We start from the raw sequence: 7,664 nt of genomic DNA on the forward strand, positions 1-7,664 counted from the left end.
GCAGCAGCCATGGACGGGGCTCTCCTTAACTCAGTGCTGATTGAGAACAAGTTGTCTCGGTTTGTGCTGGGACGTGGCCCTGGCTGAGGAGGCAGAGGAAGAGCATGTGGAGCCCGTGGCACAGAGGAGGCTCGTAGGCCGTGTGCCTGAGCTCACCTGTGAGTGCTGCGCTTCTCTTTCTGTACCACCAAAAATCTCAGTCAGCCAAAGGCAGGCGCAAGCCCCGGAGGCTGCCCCGACTTGGCTTCACCCTGAGTGACCTCTCGGAGCCTGCGGTCTAAGGTTCTAAATGCCGTTGCAGTTGTCAGGGGTTTGCAGCAAACTCATGAAGTGCCTGTAATGACAGAGCCACCGTCGTCGTGAGGAAAAAGGACTGAATAATGAGATTATTGCAGTTTAAATTACTAAGCAACAGTCTCTCTGACAATGAACTTAGTAACGGTCTGCCATCTATTTAATCACACTAATGAGACAGAACAACTCCACTTAGATACAAATTACTCTGCATTTCATTTAAATAAAGGTCAGAGAGCTAAAAGCCACACAAGCCACCGCAATCCTGCCATACAACACACCCAGCAAAAGGCATCCTTTGTTCCCAGAAGGGACCCGGCCTTTCTGGCCGTGGGCTGCCAAGGCAGGGCTGCATCTGAGCACCCCGCAGAGACCTCCCACCTCTGCTCCCCATTGCCACTCCTGCGTGGGCCCGGCCTGCCTGGCTCGGGAAGAGCTCCCTGCTCTGGGAGGTGAGCATTGGTTCACCAACAAGATTTAGAGGGTGAGAGAGCTCTGATTTCTCCTTGTTCTAAAGTACAAGCTTGTGTACAGTCTTGTGTAAGAAACAATTATACTCCTTGGTTCTCACTGCTTAAAATATGCCTCTCTTGTCCATTAGGCTGTGGGTCGAAGAGAGCCTGTAGAGAGTCTTGCCATTTATCTGGCTGGCGCCATCGTGATTATCTTCATTTCAAAATCTGTTTTTGTATGTGTCTCTCACTATTTCAAATTGGTGACTTTCCTTGGATATTTAAAGGCTTTGTGTGAAATCCGTGCCTCTTTGGGCTGAAGCTGGTCGTGAGAGGGCAGGCCTGTAATTTACTCAAGAGCCTGGCAGTTATGACTGGAGATTATGGACACATGCTCCTAGTTTTAACCTTCGTTTGCAGGCCCAGAGCAGATGTATGTTTCCCAGCCACGGGGAGAGGGGAGCTGAGGTGCCCCTGTGGGACCCCTCCCCAGTGGGTGCCCGCATGGTGCCTCCAGAGGCTGGGAATATCCCCACATGCTCACAGCAGCATTAGGTTGCCTCAAGCCTTCGTCCTCACTGCCCTTCTTTCTGCTCCTGCCGATGAGCAGGGCAGGGATTGCAGGCGAGTCACCGGCCACCTCCCGCCTCCCCCGCCAGCAGCGTCCCCGGTACAGCTCATGCCTGTAATGAGACGTCACCATCGAGCTCGGCTTGGCAAGCCTTTCATTCCTGCCCTGCCCTTGCCCGCACACGGCTTATGGACATCTCCTGAACCTCCAGCGCCCACCCCATTGGCTCTGGGGTGAGCCTGCAGCTAACTGCGCTCCCAGCACGAGGACAGGGCTGACCCTGCTGCTGCCGGGCCCTCCGGGTGAGCCTGCACCACTTCTAGAGGACACCCTGAGCAATGGTGTGAGGCTGGTGAATATAAGACACTTGGCTGCAGGAGTCCCTGCACCAGCAATGCTCCTCAACCCTCCTCCTCCTCGCCAACACGAAGGAGAAGCCAGCGAGGATTTGCTCACACGGGCAACCAGGAAGGACCCTGTTTAGTCCATTGCCAAAATCATTCACAACATAAATAGGCAATAAACGTCCCACAAACACCTTCCTCGCCGCTGTGTGCACTGTGTGTGCACATGTACATCTATACACACATTTTTAAGAGCTAGTGAAAAGAGCCCAACTGGCAGTGTAAAGGAACAAGCACTTCCCATAATTTACAGAACTGGTACTATATAGGAAGCAGCAGAGCAAACTTCTCCCTCGGTCTGTGCCAAATCCTTGATCCAGAGGAAACACCCTTGAGCATAAAATTCATGTCCAGTTTTTCCATCTTCCCTGCTTGGTTGTAGGAACTGTTCCTTTTCCCGGGAGCAGAGGGCTGTTATGGAGTTCCCTGGCTCAGTGTTATTCTTGCCGTGATGATGGCTGCAAGATTTCATTTCTATGAAAACTGACAGTCTGAATCAAAAAATGTAAACCCCAAATTCCACCACTTGCCACCAAATCAGCCCAGTTCCAACCCAGGACAAGTTTCTAACTGTGTAGTCCTCACCTCCGGTCTAGTCCCATGCTCTGCCTGCCTGGTGCCGTGGCTGTGGTAGCTCAAATAATGCATATGGTTCTAGTTATTATTTACTTGCAAAACATTTAATCAGACCATGTGTCTGATTCAGGACTCAAAAAGCCAGGCCACTAAAGGAGGACAGCACTTAATGTAATGAAGTAGCAGAGAAATGTCATGCTTTAAAGATGTCTTGCACGGAAATAGATTCCATGCTCTATCCTCAGTGCTCTCAAGGTCAAAAATAATAATCATGGGAAGGGAGCTGGAAGAAGGATAAGGATGGGGATTTGTGTGGGGCAGCAGCACAGCCTGAGCCCAGCAGGGCAGGCCTGTCCCTTGCCAGGCACTTTCTATTACTCCTGAGCAATTACAGATCGATGGGTGAGTCACAGAAGAAAAACACAACTGGACTTTGTTTACCAGGGCGGAAGCTGGCTCTGGGATTTCCCAAGAGCTGGAAGCTGGGGCTCGACCAGTCAGGGTGCGAGGGACCCTCCTGCGAAAGGCTCTGATCAATTAGAAGGGTTTTCTCCACCCCAAGTTCGGTCTGACTGCCCTCACCAGACACAGAACCACATGCAAAGCCACCTGTAACTCATGGTTTGAGGTGTACCTCGTTGGCCAGGCTCCAGGCGAGCGGGAGCACACGGTGTCTGTGGTGCGCTGCAAGGGGGCCGGCGGGGTACCCATGGCCAGGGCTGGTGCCACGGCCCAGCTCGCCCTCACCAGGTCCCTGCAGAAGCCCTGGACTGCCCGTGTGTGCCCGTGTGTGCCCGCATCCTGCCCCGCTGCCGGCGAGCAGGGAAGAGGGCAGCAACAAAGAGCTGCCTCTGAGCCAGGACACCCGCAGATCGCTCCCTGGCTGCCCCACGCAGACCCTCCGCCCCTTCCAATGGCTCCCAGCCCCAGACAGCCTGCTTGCCCACCCAGTGATACTGAGCCTTGGAGACAGAGCGCGTGGAATGCCAACAGAGATCCGGCTTGGGCTCCCTCTACCAAAACTCCAGATTCTGCTGTGTCCCTTCACTCCCCTCCCTCCACCAGCCCTGTCTGCTGAGGCTGTAACCCCCCAGCAGGACCCTCTTACTCCCTGTGAACTGCTGCCAGGACAGAGTTCATGCGTTATTGTGGGATGAAAGAATCACTCGCCAAAACACACACAAAAAGAACAATACACAGATAGCAAGTGCCCAAAGGTTAGGAAAGGTCAGAAGGGTTTTTCCATACAATCTATTCTAAGTTTTCCTATGGGGCAGGGCAGAGCCTGCGGGAGCCCACCTCCTGGTGCTAACACCGGTGGTACGCAGCTGTGGCATCACCCATCCATGGTCTCCCATGGGAGAGCGCACTGGGGACCCGCCAGGCCGGAGGGGTGCGCGTGGGGCAGCTCACAGCCCCGCTGCGGGCTCCGAGCCAGGGGAAGCCCCAGCGCGCAGGGCTGGGTCGCTCTTTGCTCCTGCTCTGCGCAGAGCTGTCGTGCTCCGTGGGCGACTGTCAGCCGCAGCCGAGGCCGGAAAGCACCGGCGGCGGTTTCGGCTTCCTGCGGTGCTCATAGGTGCTGTAGCCCCGTCGCCCGCCCTGTCCCCTGCTCCTGCAGCTTCCCGTCTGAGCCTCCTTTTCCTGAGCCTCCCCCAGGTGCTCCCTGGTGAATAAATCCTCCAGTCCTTGCCTTATCCCACAGGGCCGGGCAGCAGCACAAGGGCCATTCCAGCAGGCTGGAATAATTATCTCTATTTGTGTTTTTATTTGCGGAATAATTACCTTTATCATGGTGGTGCTTAGGGCCAGACTCCTGTGTCTGGGACTGCGCTTTCCACCCCAGGCTTTGCCCATAGACCCTCAGTCTCTGCTGGTGCACCCAGACCCGCCATGAAGCACTCATGCTCGCCCAGAGGCACTGCTCTGCTCTCTGCTCTCTCCATCTTTGCCTTCAGCAGAACAGCCCCAGCTCCCCATCGTACAGAGAGGAGCACGACTCAGAGCTGAAACTTCTCCAGGGAACATTTTGGGAAGTTCCCAAGCCTGGTGATAGAGGGGTTTGGCTTGCAGCCTGTGTCACACACCCCACCACACCTACCCGCCTGGCATTGCCGAAATGTCACTGGTACTGCTCAGTGCAGCGCAGCAGTGCAGACTATTTAGGGCAGAGAAAAGCCAGTTCAGATATAAATATCAATCAAAATAAGTCAGCTTGTCCTTCAGCTGCTTTAAACCTGCCACCCCCAGCCTTCAATTGCCATTTTCACCTCAGCGGCCACTTTGCCCAGCCTTGTCTTACGCAGAGACACCCCAAACCCCGCTCCCGCTGCATTGCTGTGGGATCAGGGCCAGTCCCAGCAGACCCTTTGGGAGGCATTTGCAGGCAGGAGAAGGTCAGAAGCTTTGGCTCGGCAGCTGCAGACATCCCTCATTGAGTCCCTCGGGGGAAGAACTGGTTACAGAAAACTTCTTGTCCCCATTCAGCAAATGTAATGTAATGCTTGCAAGATTTTGCACCATTAAGTCAAAGGAGAGAAATAAATGCTGGCAAAAACAGCAGCTGGGAGGGGAGTGTCTGTATTTCACACATCACAGGGTGCCTTTTGGGCAGGAAGGAGAGGGCTTGTGACCCCTCACCATGCATGTCACCGCAGAGGGGCCAGGCACTGTGGTGGTACGTGCTTCCTCACCGAAACCAAGCACGGCTCTGGCTGTGATGGCCCAGGCTCACTGGCAGCCCCGTGCCCTGCCAAGCCTGCAGCAACCGAACTGCAGATGCTCTGGGACTAACTCCCCACTGCAGGAACCAAAGCCTCCCTCCTTTTCCCTTTCCTTTTCCCTTTTCCTTTCCCCCTTCGGTCTGTCCCTGGCGGCAGCCCCTGTTGCACTCTCCTTCTGCCTCCTGTGGAGGAGCTTGGATGTGTTCTTCCTCCTGTTCCTTCCTCTTCGCTGCTCCTCCTGTTAGCTTTCCTCTGTGTAGTCACTAACCAGTCTGCCCCTTACTCCAGGGAGGAGATGATGCTGCAGAAGTCAGAACATATGCCCATGTACCTTCTACCTTTGTAGATGAGCCTTTTCATCCCACCTTGAAGGGAAAAACTCTACCAGGTTCTCCTAAACAAGGAGCTTCCCTTGGAATAAATCGTCCTTATTCATAGAAGAGCAAAATCTTTCCCTTGTGTGGAGTTGTCCCCACCAAGGAGCAGCGTGCTGGTGCAGAGCTGCAGTGCTGCGGGGCAGGCTGGCAGCAGCTGCAAGCACCAGGCTGTGAGCCTGCTCAGGGCATCTCAGCCTCATGTGATTGGCACCATGAGGAACAGGCTCAACTACTGCACATTTCCTAGTTATTTCATGTGGGACTTGCTGAGCAGATCGCTCCGCTCAATAGCTGACCTGTGCTCTGCCAGAAATGCTGCGCTGTGTGTGCCCGTGGCTGGGCCCTGCACCCCACGCTGCAGGCTCTCCATCCTGCCCACCACCCCGTGTAGTTTTCCCCGCCAGTCTCCACGGCTAATGGTGCGAACCAGAAGATCCATACAGGAGCTGGGAAGGATGAGGAGGAGCAGTGCTCTCTCCCAGCTGGGATGAACATGCTCCGTTAGGTCTCCAGCAGCAGCAAGTGCTCCTGGCCCATCGCCCCTGGAGCACCAGTGCTCCAGGCAAAGCCAAGAGGACAGACTGAATCAGCATTAATTGGGAACGTAATGTCTTGTGAATGCAGCTCTCCCATCTATCCCTTCGCTGCAGTTTCTCCTGCTGCTCCAGGGACTCTTCCTTGGGCTATTTTTAGTGCTGGATTACATCACTACCAGCTTCTGCTGCTTTGAAACAGGCACCGGCTGCGAACATCAGCGACGGTGATCTGCAGGGCTGTAAGGAAGGGAACTGTAAGGACAGGAGCTTTATCACTCAGCCAGCAGATGACCAGGCTGCACTTGGGAGCTGCTGGATGAAGCCTGGTTTGGGAGAGCGAACAAGGAGCATCATGATGATGCTGGTGCCCAACAGGGAGAAGGAGCACCCTGCTGCAAGAGACCCCGCTTCCACTGGGACTGGGGGATGCTTTCCAGCAGCACTGCCATTGCCTGGCTGTGCAACACCAAGCAAGTTAATTAATCCTCTGTGCTTCTCCCCTTTCCAGAGAGTTTATGCTGACCTACTTTTTACACAGAAATCTGCAAAGGGTTCCAATGTCTATGACAAGCAAGTGGCACTGAATGCACTGATTACGCTGGCTGTTCCTGGTACCAGACCACTGCAGAGCCAAAACAGCAGCAAGCAAAAGCAGAACATCACAGCTCTGGAGCAAGTAACAGAGCGAGCTGCTCCTGCAGGCATGTCACGACTTCCAGCCTGGCAACCAGCCCTTGCTTTTGGGCAACAGCGACTCATGTGCTGACTGGGCACATGGGAGGGTGGCTCAGGCCATGAGGTGGCACGAGGCACAGTGGAAGGTTGGCCTTGCACCCCCTTGCATGGAGCTCGGGGGGCCCGGCAGCCCTAGGTGGGGGGCAGCAAGCCCAGAGCCCGCGGTGGGAGGCCGGACCTCGCAGGGAGCCCTCGGCATGCCTGAGAGGCTGCAGATGCCTCGCATGCCTCCCCAGGAACACTGGCACTGCCACTGCTCATACAAGCACCTCTGGGGCCCCGAAGGGGCTGCCTGAGCCACGGCGAGTTCAAACCTTTCCATCGCTGAGCCAGCCTGGTGGCCAGGGCTGCAGGAATCTGTGCGGGAGCCGTTAGCAGAAATGAGGGAGCAGGGGGATCCAGGCTGGCCGAGCACCTTCCACAGCCGCCCCTCTGCATCCCCGCTGGCCAAAATCCCTCTCCCAGAAGCTCTGCCCAGAACAAGGGCTGGAGCTCCCAGGAGGAAATTCTGAGTTAAATTCCTTCCTCCCGAGTCACTCGCAGAGGGAACAGCGTGTGCTCCCAGCACCATGACGTCCTGCTGGCCTCCTGCTGCTCTGCGGCTGCCTGGCACCGCGAGCCCAAGGCTCTCCCAGTGAGGCAGCGGGAGGTTTGGAGGACTGGGGAGCATATTTGTGGTGCCTCTGCCCAGGGGAGGACTGCAGGGGTCAGGCATTGTCGTGGGGTGAACACCAGAAAGCTCCTGCATCCCCTGGGGGAAGAGGATGCAGAAGGTCACAGAAGAGCTGCAAAGATCCCCTCCATCCCCCAAGGGAGAAGGAGTAACAGAGCTCTGCTGCAGATTATAAGTGAGCCCAGCATAGAGCGGTTATTAGTGAGGGCTCAATAACCAAACCCAAGATTAAGGAGAAGGACCAAAGCCTCATCCAGTGCGAACGGCCACAGCTGCACAGAGGCTGAGAGCCCCACACTAACTCATCCTCAGTTCCTCAGCAGGAA

Source organism: Strigops habroptila, chromosome 11 (genome assembly GCF_004027225.2).
Source record: "Strigops habroptila isolate Jane chromosome 11, bStrHab1.2.pri, whole genome shotgun sequence".
NCBI lineage: Eukaryota > Metazoa > Chordata > Aves > Psittaciformes > Psittacidae > Strigops > Strigops habroptila.